At 37.9% G+C, this 14,931-nt stretch overlaps 1 pseudogene; it reads right to left on the bottom strand.

Moving 5' to 3' along the window:
* Positions 1–8,840: 8,840 nt before the first annotated feature.
* On the bottom strand, positions 8,841–13,735 carry LOC136811180 (uncharacterized; annotated as a pseudogene).
* Positions 13,736–14,931: the final 1,196 nt, after the last annotated feature.

Genomic DNA, 14,931 nt, shown 5'->3' with positions numbered 1-14,931 from the left:
AACAATGGGCGTGTGACGAAATATACGATTTCATCCAAGAACAACAAAGCAGTAATAGACCATCGCAACGAAACAACAACAAAGGAGGAGCAACAAACAAAGCCGAAGATAAACTATCAAACGGAGTACCAGTCATTCCAGCAGAAAGAAAAGTCCACATAATAGAGGATGTACAGCTAGAGCCATTCAGTGAAACAATTATTCCAGGTGTCACATCGCTAAAACCAGTTGAAGGACAAGATTATATAGTGGAAAACTTACCCTTCTTTTCGGAAAAACACAAAGTGATATGCGCTTCAATAGTGACGAAAATAAATAGACAGCAAGTCCCATGCAGAATCCTAAATCCATCGGGACAGCGAGTAACACTCTATGCAGGAACAAATGTAGCTTCAATTGATGAAGTCACAGTAATAGAAGAGGTACCAATAATGCAAATGCAAACGAAACCACAAGAGAAACTTGAAGTCGACCTTACAGACAGCGACTTAAACGACCAGCAACAAGCACAGCTCCAACGATTGTTCAGAGAGTACAGAGATATCTTTGCTGTAGACCAAAGCGAACTTGGACGTACTTCAATCATAAAACATCATATTGACATCGAAAATTACGTACCAATCAGATCAAAGCCTTATCGTGCATCGCACGAAGATCGTAAGAAGATAAAAGAACACATCAAGGATATGTTGGAACAAGATGTAATTAGGGAGTCAACGAGTCCATATAGTTTTCCAGTAATTTTAGTTAAGAAGCCAGGAAAGAATGATCGATTCTGCATAGATTATAGAAAACTGAACAATATTATCCGCAAAGATAGTTATCCACTCCCTCATATCCAAGATACGTTAGACGCCTTACATGGAACAAGTTACTTCACGACACTAGACCTTAGGAGTGGATATTGGCAAATCGAACTAGATGAGGAATCGAAACCCCTAACGGCTTTTACATCACCCCAAGGTTTGTATGAATTTAACGTTGTTCCTTTTGGAATAAGCACAGGACCCTCTACCTTCCAGCGCTTAATGGAGACTATCTTACGAGGCTTAACTTGGGACCGATGCTTAATATATCTGGATGATATTATCATTTTTTCCAAGTCCTTTAAAAGCCACTTAGACGATTTGAGAGCAGTTTTTGAACGTTTACGCCAGGCTAATCTAAAATTAAAACCAACAAAATGTTCATTCGGAAAACGATCCGTAAATTACCTTGGTCACGTAGTGTCAGCTGAAGGAGTCAAACCGGACAAGTCAAAAATTGAGTTAGTACAGGAATTCCCTGCTCCGAAAAATCAAAAACAGATCAAACAATTCTTGGGACTAACTGGCTACTATCGCCGTTTTATACGCGATTATGCCAAAATAGCCTCACCATTGAACACACTCTTGCAAAAGGATAAAAAATTTGTTTGGGATGAAAAATGTGAGCAAGCTTTCAAGACGCTAAAACAACGATTAGTGACACAACCTATATTGGTTTACCCTGATTTCAGCAAACCATTTGACCTCTACGTTGATGCCAGTGGAGTTGCAGTAGGAATGGTTCTGGGACAATTCCAAAATGGGCAAGAAAAAGTCATCGCTTATGGAGGGCGGAGCCTAACAAAAGCAGAAAGGAATTACTCAACAACAGAACAGGAAGCTTTAGCTGTAGTAGCTGGAATAAAACATTTCCAACCTTACCTAACCGGCAGACCATTTACGGTCCATACGGACCATCATTCCTTGAAATGGCTGATGAACCTCAAAAATCCGAAAGGACGTTTAGCGCGCTGGGCACTAATGATCCAACAGTACGATTTCGTCATTAAACATCGTCCAGGAAGGGTACACTCCAATGCAGACGTTCTATCACGTCACCCCAAATTTGAAACTATCAACATGATGACAACTACGCAGTTCAAAACACAAAACATAAGAGAAATTCAAGAAAACCAAGCTGACATAAGAAACATTATCCGTTATCTAGAAGAAGACATCTTGGAGGGAGATCAAGAGGATCAAATAAAGACATTAGCGATAGCAGATGATTATTTCCTTGACGCCGACGGAGTACTATTTTACCTTTCAACAAAAAGTAAAGAAAGTGAGAACATGGAAAAACTAGTAATCCCAGATAAGTTAGTTCAGAAAATCCTAACAGCAGTTCATGACCATGTAACAGGAGGACATTTTAGCCTACAGAAGACTTATCAGAAGATTAAAGAAAAATATTACTGGAGAGGAATGTACAAAGATTGTAAGAATTGGATAGAGTCATGTGAAGTCTGTTCTACACACAAAATTAATCCCAAAACAAAGAAAGCAAGAATGGAAATTTTTGCGCATGCATCAGGACCTTTCGAGAGGATCGGTGTGGACATATGCGGCCCTTTTCCACTCACAGAATCCAAAAACAAGTATATAATGGTGGCCGTTGATCATTTTACCAAATGGGTAGAAGCTTGGGCACTCCCTCATACAGAAGCACATCTACTTGCCAGAACTCTATTCAATGAGCTCATATGCCGCCATGGCGTTCCACGTCAAATGTTGACCGATCGAGGAAAGAATTTTATGTCGAACCTAATGGCTGAACTTTGTGTAATGACAGGTATGAAAAAGCTGAACACCTCGTCTTACCACCCGCAAACAAATGGCATGGTTGAAAGAATGAATGGCACCATTGTTCGCCGCTTAGCAATGCACTGTGAAGAAAGACAAAGAGATTGGGATGTCCACCTACCAGGTGTACTTTTATCGATTCGAACAACAGTGGCAAGTTCAACAAAAGAAACACCTTTCTTTTTGGTGTATGGAAGACAAGCAACAATGCCCCCGGATGTATCTTTACTTAAACCGTCAAAGGTGGCACCGACAATCGAAGAATACAGATATCAACTTTTACAGTCAGTTACTATGGCTAGACAAAATGTTAATGACAGACTCGAAGCTTCAGGTAAAAAGACAAAAGGAAAATATGACGAGACTGCAGGAGACACAAACTTTCAAGTAGGAGATAAAGTAATGATTAGTAAAAAGTCGAAAACAAAAGGACTCAGTCCGAAGTTATCAGTAAAGTACCAAGGCCCATATATTCTCAAGGATAGATTGTCTCCAGTGCTGTTTAGAATTACAGATGAACGAGGTAAAACACAGCAGTCACCAGTACATGTAAACCGTATGAAGAAAATCACTGACAGAGCTACCTTTGAGGATGTTGAAGAAATTGAAGACATGGACGAAAATGAAGGCGTTGAAGAAATCGAAGAAGAAGAAGGCATAATCAATGACGATAATCAAACCGTAGAACAGCCACAAAACAAACCACAACCAGATACCAAATTCGTTGATGACAAAGAAGTTGGACAAGTCACAACAGATAAGCAGAGAAGAAAAACAAGAGTTTCAAATTTCTCCTCGAAATTACTTATGCTCACCATTTTGTTATACATGGTGGCTCAGATAACGAGCATCTCACTTGGTCCCATTTATGATTGTTCAAGAGTACGATCGAAAGGAATTTTCAAATTTCCGTCAAAGAAAAAATGCAAGATTCCGATAAACGACAAAAAAATGGCAGTTGAAACATTTGAAGCAGAAGTCCTGAAAAAATCACCAAAAGAAACTAGAATTGCAATATACCATTGTGAGAAGTATAAAGTTACCCTAAAATGTCACGAAAAGTTCTTTGGTCAAGCAGAAAAAACGTCTTGGACCACGTCGTTATCCACATCAAATGATGAATGTAGAAAAAGTTGGGAAGCAAGAAGCGCAGTAGGACTTCCACTACTACGTCACAAAGATGGATTAACATGGAGTACAAAATCAAACCAAAGATACAATTGCAGGTGGATGCGGACGAAAATTGTCGAGTACACTCATTACCAAATAACGAATTACAGAGGATCTCTTTATGGAGGTGATGAGGACTTACACCAAGGAATAACAGCAAGCAGCTGCAAGGTGTTTCCACCAAGATGCAGACCCATCGAAAAACCGAACTCAATTTTGATCTGGAAAATACCTAAGAATTATGATGCCAAAGTATTCCACTCAATTGGGAAATACAAAATCCAAAAACTCGGATCCTTTATCCTGGTTCCAGACTTAGAAATCGGAGGAGCCATACAACTTACAGATGACAAATCATACGTCTTGGATGATGGATATGTAATCAAAAAACATGGAGAAAACGAAGATTCCTTTGATGACCTCTTATCACAAGCAAGAAACTTAACAAAATTGGCCCCTTCATCAAACCAAATTGCATTGTTGGAAGCACACATATCTTTAGCACTACAACAAGAGAGAAGTAATGTGATAAATACTTGGAACGTTTTGTGCAAATCACGAGCACGTATACAGAAACTAGAACAGTTCATATTATCTACATTTCCAGAAAGCAGTTCTAATTGGCTCGAAGACAGAGGAGTTCATTTAGATATCGCAGGAGACGCCATAGCTGTAGGTAATTGTGCCCCAGTACCCGCATACATTATTTATTACAACAGACAGTATAACGGAACATGCTATTTTCATTTTCCTATTAAACTACCATACACAGAGAAAATTTACTTTTTACATCTACAGAGTAGATCAATTTTAAACCACAGCCCAAAAATAGCCTGTAGCCAAAGACCATATAGAACTTACATAGTGGATCAGCGCAGACGAGCATATTTTGTGGCTGCAGACGGAAAGGTAGTAAGGACAAAAATAAAAAGTATACACAAGGCGAAGAAGTTTACACAATTGAAATTAATCTATGGGTATGACAGCAGACTTTTTAAGAAAGCATCCCCTAGACTAGACAGGTACTCAGTTCTACAGCTCATTTCCTTAACAAGTGAATCAATTTCAGGAATGCATGATGTAGCAAGCGCAGACCCAGACTCTGATTTTATTACAAACGTAGGAAAAGCATTAGGCGCAACAATAGGTTCGATAGCAGACGGTTCTTCAAAAGTTATCAAAGCAATAGGAACAGCCTTGCATGATGGTTTAGATGGTGCAGCAGATCTAGATAAGGCAGTAGTAGGATCTATAGCAGATGCGTCAGCAGTTATACTTGATTCAGCAGGAGGAGCAATAGAACATGTAGGTCATGCAGGAGGTTCATTCTTCCAGTCAGCTTTCGGAGGAATATGGGGTCTTGCAAGAACAATAGTAATTTTGCTTCTTGTAGTGGCTTTCATTTACATAGCGATAAAGCTCGACGCTTTTCCCCAAATAAAAAGATGGATCAAGAAGAAAAGGGCAAAATCGAAAGACAAACAAAAAACTGAAACCATAGAAATGACAGAACAGAAACCGAACACAGAAGTACAAGAAGGACAAAACATTGAAATACACACTACACAACCTGAAAATAACATTTCCGAGCCACCTCATTACAACACTGTACAACCAACAGCATATGGACAAACTGAAATACCTAGACCATTGTACCCCAAGTTAAGGACATGGCTAAACAAAAACGAAGAAACAGAAACAGAAACAACAGTAGAAACAAAATTTTGAAACAAACTTTACATTACACAGACTTGTAAATAAACAAAAAAAAAATTGGATGTATATAGATTGTTCACTTGACTGAGCGGGTCATATCTTGTAATTGAAAAGTATTAAAATAATAAGTAATTGTAAGGGATATTTTAGTATTAATGAGTATTTGATTTCTCATCTTTCAGTAAGCATGAAGGACATCGAGGACAGGGCAAACATGTTGAAACAAGTGTTATATACGGGAGAAACAGAGCCTATGGAGGGGACAAGGATTCTAACGAATAGCGTGACAGTTGGTTTGGGTCTACTTGACCCAGACCAAAAGGTTAAGAGCATAGAGAAATATTTTTTACAAGTTGAGAACCTTGTTTTGAAAACAACGTTAATCAAAATTTTATACAATGCAAACATGGACATTAGTAGCGCCACAAAGGGAATTGATCAAATTATATACAAAGAGACAGCCTCGGGACTGTATTCCAGTAGAGTTCCCGCTCTTCTGGATTGGGACATCATACGGTTAATATCCAAGAAAAGGGCGAAAGCGAAATTCGAACACACAGTGTACCGGAGAAGTGTGAAAAGGGCAATTGAAAAACTAAATAGGTGAGACAAATTTTTTTCTGTTAAAATTGCTAAAAAGATTAAAGGATGGTTATATCCTTGAATAAAAGGTTAATAAAAAGAGAAGAAAATGAAGAAATAAAAGTAGGAAAGGGTGCACCCACATAATGTAGTCAGGGACACATTAAGATAAGACAATCACTGATATATTTTAGAGACAAATAAAGCGGATTAGGCCTGGCCAGCCTTAAATAAAGAAATTAAGAGAAAATGGAAAATTAAGAACTTAAGAGAAAATACGAAATTGAGAAAATTAAGAGAAATAAGAAATTAAGAAAATAAAAGACTAAAACGGATGATAAATTTAAACCCTGCAGGTAGACGAATGTCTTAAAATTATCATCATTGTGTTTTAGCTCAACACGAAGAAGAAGACGATAATCTCTTAACAAGTTCTTGAACATAACCTAAATTGATTAAGCCATTAAAGCCGTAAACACTGAGATGAAAAGCGTTAAATTCCAGGTTCCTCTTTGATATATGTTGTGTACGAATTTAATTAATACTAAATTGTCGTCTTTAAGTGTGAAAATTAATGCAATAGAAATGTAATCTTCAAAGTTTAAGATTTTACAACATTTATCCTCTTATGAATAATTCAGATAACGGACATTTTCAAAAATTTTACCTTTTATCCTCTCATGAATGAGCATCGAAAATTTTTGCAAAGGTTTATCCTCTTTATGAATAATGAAAATTTTGAAGGAAAATTTGAATTCTTAATATACCAAGCTAAATCTTACTGAATATAAGTATTATAAATTATGAAAAATAGAGATACTCTTATAGTATCTAACGGTTTTATAAATAACGATAACAGTTGCAGTATTTTAATATTTGAATATAGATGCTCTTATAGCATCTAACAGTCTTTAAGAAAAAGTATTTAAAAATTTTGGATGAAAAGGTATGAATAACTGTTAATAATATTTTAATAGACACTCTTAAAGTGTCTTTCTCTTTTTTTCAAGCCAGAGTCTCGGCGTGAATGCGATTAAATAATGGAAGAATGGACAATTTTAATACGGACTTAAACGATACATACAAATGGACTTATGGATACGAATTTATAAATTTGGTTTCTTGGACGAACGAAAGCTGGGACAGCTTTATTCCAAGGATGGGGAAATGATAATGAGCTAAATTTCAGATACTTACAGAACGATCAAACCTAGAATTCGTGACTGAAACTCTTACTCTTCCTAAATAAACAACCAAACTTATGACGCAAATACCAGCATGGCCAAAACCACATATTTCACAATTTGTGGCTGAACACCAATCACTCGAAGTCAACACCAAAAGACAAGCTTCGAAAACACATCTCTAAGTGCACGCCAGTTAGAGCATATACGTCAGAACTGAACAAACATCCTAACCTAAAAGCACATGACATTAATAATGAATAACGTCAAATTCTACATCAATCGACAAATTCAGAAGACTTCAATCAACCACGATAAACCATTACATTATTGATAAACTCGGATCCCGACTTACTACAAGGAAGCGTAAGACGTTCCATATAAAAGCTAAGCGCTAGGACAATGGACGTGGATTGTTGGGTCGGTGCAAGAGTAAAGCTTTTAACATTACTGAAGTAGTTGAACTAAAATTTAAAGAAACATTGAACTGTTAATAACTGGGATTTATCAGAATTGGTAATAATTAATATTGGACTCTGTACCTTAATTGGAATTAGACAATTCGCAGTGACTCTGGTTTGTTCGTAAGCGACAATTATTATTATCTTGAAAAATATAAAGAATATCTTATGATAACTCACGTGTACTGACTACTATTCTTAGAACCCCAGCTTTCCGGAGTCGCAGATTCAAATCCAGAATCGGCGTAATAACAATATTATCCAGGAGAAGGCATAACAATACAATATTCACCACCGGACATCGGAAACAATTTCCACAACGTGAGAAGTAATAATCAAAACGATTTTAAACTTTGATTGTAACTTAATGAGGAAGGGAAAAATCTTCAAAACTTCAATAAAAACATATCAAGAAGAAGTGACAAAAATAGTCCCCATAAATTCCCTTTTTAAATCAAATTTAGACCGTTTGCAAGAGCGGAGATGAAAAAATCAAAACACTTTTTTATCTGATTTACGAATCTTTTTAAAATACGTCGGGTTGGAGTTTATTTAGAATGTTAATCAAATATGCTGTCATTGAAATACAGATGGTTGAACATAGTGGGGCCTAGGGGATAACTTACATATCAGCATCATTTTCAAAGGTTAAGTACTGTAAAGTCCCTATAACTTAAACTTTCATAACACGAACAAATCTTATGCCCCCCCTGCGAGTTATCGAACCGTTATAAACATGTCTCTTCGACTCGAATTTGGTCATAACTCGTTTCCACTTGTCATCTGTAATACTTTACTTAACACGGTTAATTTTCTCTCTGTCTCGTCCTCGCCCATTTTGTCTTCTCTTTAAAAGCATCTCCTTTCTCTATCGATTGGTTTTTCGAAACTCCATGATGGCTAATTGAGAGGGTACTAGATCTCTCGAATTCATGAGTCAATGAGTCAGTAAATGTATTTCGACATTGCTCGATCTTTATTGTATGATTTGAAACAGTCTCGTTTCCATGTATCGTAGGCTTTACTCACCTTAATAACGAACGCCAGAAAGCGAGAAGGGTACTAATAGGGTAGTATTATTTTTCGCTAGTATTGGTGAGCATAAAAAATATTAGTACGCAGAGAACTTTGGATTTGAAGCTAAACTCCTTGTGGACTCAATCGAACGTTGAATGCGAGGGTTTACAGCACATCATTTCATCGCAAGCGGAATCGAGTGAACACACGACCATACACGGTCCTCTTCGATCAATGTCATCGACTCGATCGAATTCGATTTGTATAGTGGTCGAATGAATACCATTATCGTGGAAAAACTCTTTGATTCGGTTCGATGTTAATTCGTAATCGAATGGGTGTTTAAGCTTGACGTGCATAGAAGCTGTCGAAGTGAAATAAAGAGAACTGGTAAAGACATTTAATGAAAAAGACATTTAAATTTAAAAAAATAGTTGACAATCAAAATAGAAAACAGTTGAATCAAGACAACAATATAGCCTGTACCAAAGTCTTTTATCTGATATTCCGATGGCGTATTGGCGGCCGCCCACGCTAAAGCTCTAAAGGAGCGGGCCAATTTCCGGAGAGGAATGATAGTCGGCCTTTGATGTGCCGCATTCCCAGTCGGGTGTTACGTGTAAACCCATGAATATTTCGGTTGGACCCGTCAATCCCCGAAAACGAGGGCTGGGTTACCAGACCTCCCGCTGCAAAATTCTTTACGCGGTCTCGTAAAATTCTGTAATGTAAACCTTCCAGGTGTTGAAAATTTTCCCGACCTTTAGAGCTTTAGCGTGTCGGATGAAAATTTCACCATCTGGGTGCCAGATACCAAAGTCTTCTCCGCGGAAAAGACATATGCGAAGTAAGGCAAGACTCATCTCAAAAGTAAATATGGGCATTTGGGGTGGTACAGGAAAGGCGATAATTGAAAGGCCTGGTTTATTGAAATATCCTTATTTTCACATTTTTTAATAAGAAACCAGGTTGCTAAGGTTCGAGGGTTCAAATTTGCCAAATTTTTCTCAGAAGCAAAGTAAAAGCTTTTTAGGCAATCTAAGCATGGCAAACGATAGCTATTGCCCCAATAAGCATAAATTATTATATGATATCAGGGGTGGTCAAAGCAAGCTCATCAGAAAATGAGTTAGAATGCTAAGCAACCCTAGGACTCCCCGAAAATTGGAGTTGTGTATGAAAAAGTTGTGTAAACTTTGATAGTCTTGAACATACGCACCAACACATTTTCCATAATCTTTTTTGTTGGCAAAAACGTGAATTCTTTTGAAACACAGCCCTCGAGGATTCAAATGAACCTTGAACGCGTTTCAACGATAATTTCTGTAGGAATTTCGGATGCAAAAGTGAAAAACATTACAAATATATTACCGATAATTTTTTCACCAGCTAATTGCCACACGTGGAGTTCATGAACGTTGTGTATGCATTTGATTTGTTCAACTAATCGTTTCTTTAGGTCGTTGATTTGTATGTGATGTGGAACAGAATTCATCAAGATCTTTGCTGTCTCGATTAACAGTGGGATTGATGTCTTCAAAATGATGGCAACCATTATAATAGACATTCCTGGATCCACGTATAACGTCCATGTACCTGTGGTGACGAAAATCATTTGTAAGTATTCTTATGGATTACTGGAATGCGGGTGATCAAAGATATCTTATACAAAACGTTAGAGAGAGCTTCAGTATAGTTTGCCCGAGAAGAAGGTACGCCCACTTGCCAAATGAGCCGTAGTATTAAGGCCAGGGTAAACCGATTCAACATTTCATCCAACATGCCTTTTTTCTGACCGGTTTGCGTCAAATCAAATTGTTAGAAAAATATGAAAATTCAAAAAAAGAAGAAAAAAATCATGTTGGACGGTGTTGGATGAAGTTTGATCGCCATCAAACATTTCATCCAACATTTGCGGTGAGATCAAAGAAGCTCTCTCATTGAATTGTGTAATTTTTCGTTGGATTGGTTTGGTGGTACTTTTTTCTTTATTTTTTGAATTTCATTTTATTCCAAGTTATGTCAGATAAAATGTTGGATCGGTTTGCCCCGGCCTTGATTTTCGCTTCATCCGACCCAAGTTTTTCCATCAAACATTTCATCCAGCATCCAACAACAAATCACGTTGGAAGAAATGTTGGACTGGTTTGCCCTGGCCCTTACAGTAATAATTGAACTTGGACTTTCCGCACGGAAGGCAAGTACGATTACCACTACGCTTTATATTCCATAAGGGGGTGTTGGTGTTTGAGAAAGATTAATAACAAAGGTCAAGGTCCAGTCAACGTGAAACAGGATCCCTTAATACACCCCTGTCTCACAGCCCCAGTGGAAGTTACTTTCGGCGGTTATAAAAACTTATATTGAAATCCAAATGGGGAAAGTAATTATTTTGTTCCAAGGCTAAAAAATCCAGTGGGGATGGTTTTGGAGTGCAATCAAAGCCAATTTGCCAATGGAGCTGAAACTCCAGGGTATTTTCTCACCGGGGACGAAATTTTTGCCCAATTTCATAGTGGGGCTGGGGCAATGAAGTCTAAGCGCGAAGGGCTAGAAGCGAATCTATAACATTTCTCAGGCAAGAAAAAGTGAAGCCTTTGAATATGCGCCGTATTATTTATGCCGGATTGAGTGATATTTTTTTCGAAATTTAGCGGTAAAGTTTAGTTTCAATTTGGCATTTGTTTAAAAACCAGGCGGGCCGCCCCTAGCTGCGCATCTTTGGTAGGATTTGTTGGCTTCGGGCTTATACTTCATTGGGCTGGGGTCCCAGTGGGTCTGTGACACGGGGGTGTTCTAATACAAACGCATCATTCTTCTCACTCACCTTCAGCATAAATGATAATAAGAGCGGACAGCATGACGATGATGCTTCCCAATGCATCGCCCAAAATGTGAAGGTACACTGCATGGATGTTTAATTGTCCGGCTGATTTGAATTTGGTTGGGAAACGATGGTTATTCTTTTCTGCATCTTCGGCCGCTGTAGAGAATGGAAAAAGAAAGGTATGATTCCCTACTTCACCTGTTTTACACGTTCCGTTGACACCTACCTCCCCTTAGTGGTGCAGTCGGCTTTTTACACAAGACAAACCAATCAAATTCTCGCCAAAGCTCCCATGCCATATAAGACTTTTTCTTGGGCCTCTGGCTCTGCGATGGAGTGCAAACTATTCTCAAAGGGTATCTTAAATTTTTTTTATAAGACCGCTTTTTCTTATGGTAAAAAAAAATTCTCTTTAAGCAGACCGTGACGCTAAAGGGTTGATATGTGTATTTTATGATGTGTTGACCAGATGCCTTTTTGGCTTGTTTCTGAAATAATTGAACTAGTATTTACTAGTTCACGTGGTAAAAAAAAGCTTACCTTACCAAGGAATCTCTTTTGGAGATATTTGAAAGTACCATAAATACTTTAAAATTTTGGGAAAGCTAGTCGTTGTAAAGGTTGGGAATTTCGGAAGGTTTTTTTTTGAAATATCACATCCTCCCTAAACATCTTTAATGGCAATACATTTCTCTAAAAATCAAGCAGTTAGGCATCAGGTACCATTTTGGAATCTTTGGCATGACCCGGCTGTGATTCGGACCCAAAACTTCACCCATCGTAGCTGGTTTTTCTCCCGTTATGCTACGGTTGCCTACATGTTTTTCTGGCCTTCCGCTATATCTAACTGGTAATATCAGAGACCAATCTTTCTGGAGGCAGGTGAAGAAGCACCAGTGTCGTCCTGATCCCCCCTCATGGATGTCCAAACTCCAACAAATCTTTCTATATGAAACAATCAAAACTCGAACCCTCCATTACTGGTAATTGTTGACTTACTTGATATGTTTTTGATATGCGACCTGTTGAAAGCTTCACTGGATGCGTTCGTGCATTTCGAATGGCGACTCGTATTATGACTGTTGTGACAAGGGATGGAAACTGTACTTTCGCCTGTTAAATTCATGTCTTTATTTTTGTCTTTTGTTCTTCATTGATTAGTTTTTGTTCAATTGGTTTCTCCTCGGGCACATCTTCAAGGCTTGGAGTAAAAGAATCTTTAGATTTACTTAGTTCCGGTGTTGGTCCTTTATTGACCGGTGTGCTATGAGATTTGACTCCATCATCTAATGGGTCGAATACGCTAGTATCTGTCTCTTGTTTATCTTGTGTCTTGGGAATCATCAAGGGAGGACGGGCTTGACCATGACCTTGGCCGTGTGCGTGCGTGTGCGAATGACCGTGGGAATCCCCTCCACCACCATGCGAGTGCGAATGTGATAACCCACCATGGGAATGACCATGTCCCGTCTGATGAAACAAAAGCATGCCGAACAAATTGACTACTAGCCCGATAGCACCGACAATCAACACTAACACCGGATTCTCAATCTCCTCCAAGATAACAAGTCTCTTTAACGCTTCGATGAAAATGGAGAAACACAAAGCTACCAGGAACACAGCGTTGACCAGTGCTCCCAGCACCTCAGCTCTGGCGTACCCATACGTATACACTTCACTTGGTGCTTTCATGGTTGAATATTGCAACGCCAAAAATCCGACAACCAATGAAGCGACATCGCTTAACATGTGGAAGGCATCAGCGATCAAAGCCATGGAGTTGGTGATATAACCGACAACCATTTCCACTATGAAGAAAGATCCAAGTAGGATTGTCATGGTGATGAACGATGTTCGTCTGGAGATGACGCATGGAATCGATTCACGGAGCTTCTCTATGATTCCCATCTTTAATGTTTGATGGTCGAATGTTGTTAAGGTTTTATTTCTTTTTGAAAATTTCTAAGTCTCAGTTTGCTAGGGTTTTCATTGTTCGTTATATTGCGCCGGTAGTAAAATTCTCTTTTAAACGATATCCATATTTATGGTTTATGGTTCAAGTCGACTCGCCAATTTCCTTTAAATTTCCAATAGTTCAATAATTAAAAAAAAACGCTCAAATCAAAAATTGGTGCACTTTCGCTATTTAATTTGTTGCGTTTAAACTAGGTCGTCTCAAATGGCAAGACTTTTGTTTGATAAGTTTGGCAAACAAAAATCAAAAATGTAAAAACAAAGGAAACAAATGTTCGCTCACATTCTGAACAAGAAGAATTTTTGATTTTCAGAAATAATTTCTCCTTCTCTACGGTTCATTTCACCTGTCTTTTTGCAGCCGGAATTTTTTTTCTGCTGCGTTTATATGTAGAGAAGATTACTTGGGAGAGTTTTTGTCTATTTCCATAATCCCAATAGTCGGTGAAGCAGTTTTTTAGAAATAAATATTTTCTTATCTTCTAGAAGACTACATGTTATGACCTTCAAGTTTTTTACACAAATGGTGTGTTCTGATTACTAGGAAACGTTTTATCGCACTTTTTGTCTCCCTAAACTTATTACTGCTTTATCAGGGTGTCTACGGGACCTTGAAAACCTTGAAAACCTTGAAAACCTTGAAAATGAACCACCCAACCTTGAAAACCTTGAAAACTATCAATTTTCTGGGAAAAACCTTGAAAACCTTGAAAAATCGTTAAAAACCTTGAAAAGCACTATCCACTCATTCGAAAAGTGAGAATAAGTAAAAAATCGCGTGCGGCGCTAAACCTTTATAACATTTAGAGAATTCCATGTTTTCCTGTTTCTGTTGCGATTCTGTTGCAACGAATGCAACATATTCTTTTATCATTAACTGAGTTTTTGTCACTAATTTTCCTATGCATGAGCCCTAAGAAATCGGCTGTTCTCCAATTTTTAAATCGCTTCAGGGCGTCTTGGAATAATGACCGTTTATCAGTAAAATTTAGAGGATTCCTTAGAAAACAAACTACTCTTTTGCAACTGAATTTTGTAAAAAACAAAATCAAAAACAAGGCGTTTTTTAGCCATTTGAAAGAGTCAAAATCAAAATTTTTTCTCGTCAACGCAAACCATGTTTGCGCCTCCTCGGTCACTGTAAACAATTGGTTTTGCTTCTAATTCTTTATTTCTACAGTTGGAAGACTAGGGAGCTGGAGTATTTCTTTTTGTGGTATTGTTCTCGAGAGGGAAATAGGAATTTAACTGTGGAAGTAATTCCCCGGGCACCAAAAGCGAATAAATTTTATTTGAGTAGTAAGATATGGAGAAAGCTGGCACATTTTTGACACCTCCAGCAATGCCGAAAGTGAGTGACACTACAGAAAGTGAGTGACACTACAGAAAGT

Source organism: Clytia hemisphaerica, unplaced genomic scaffold (genome assembly GCF_902728285.1).
Source record: "Clytia hemisphaerica strain Z4C2 unplaced genomic scaffold, Clytia hemisphaerica genome assembly, whole genome shotgun sequence".
Taxonomy (NCBI): Eukaryota; Metazoa; Cnidaria; class Hydrozoa; order Leptothecata; family Clytiidae; genus Clytia; species Clytia hemisphaerica.
Note: the sequence above shows the minus strand (reverse complement) of the source record. Positions and strands in the feature narration are given on the sequence as shown.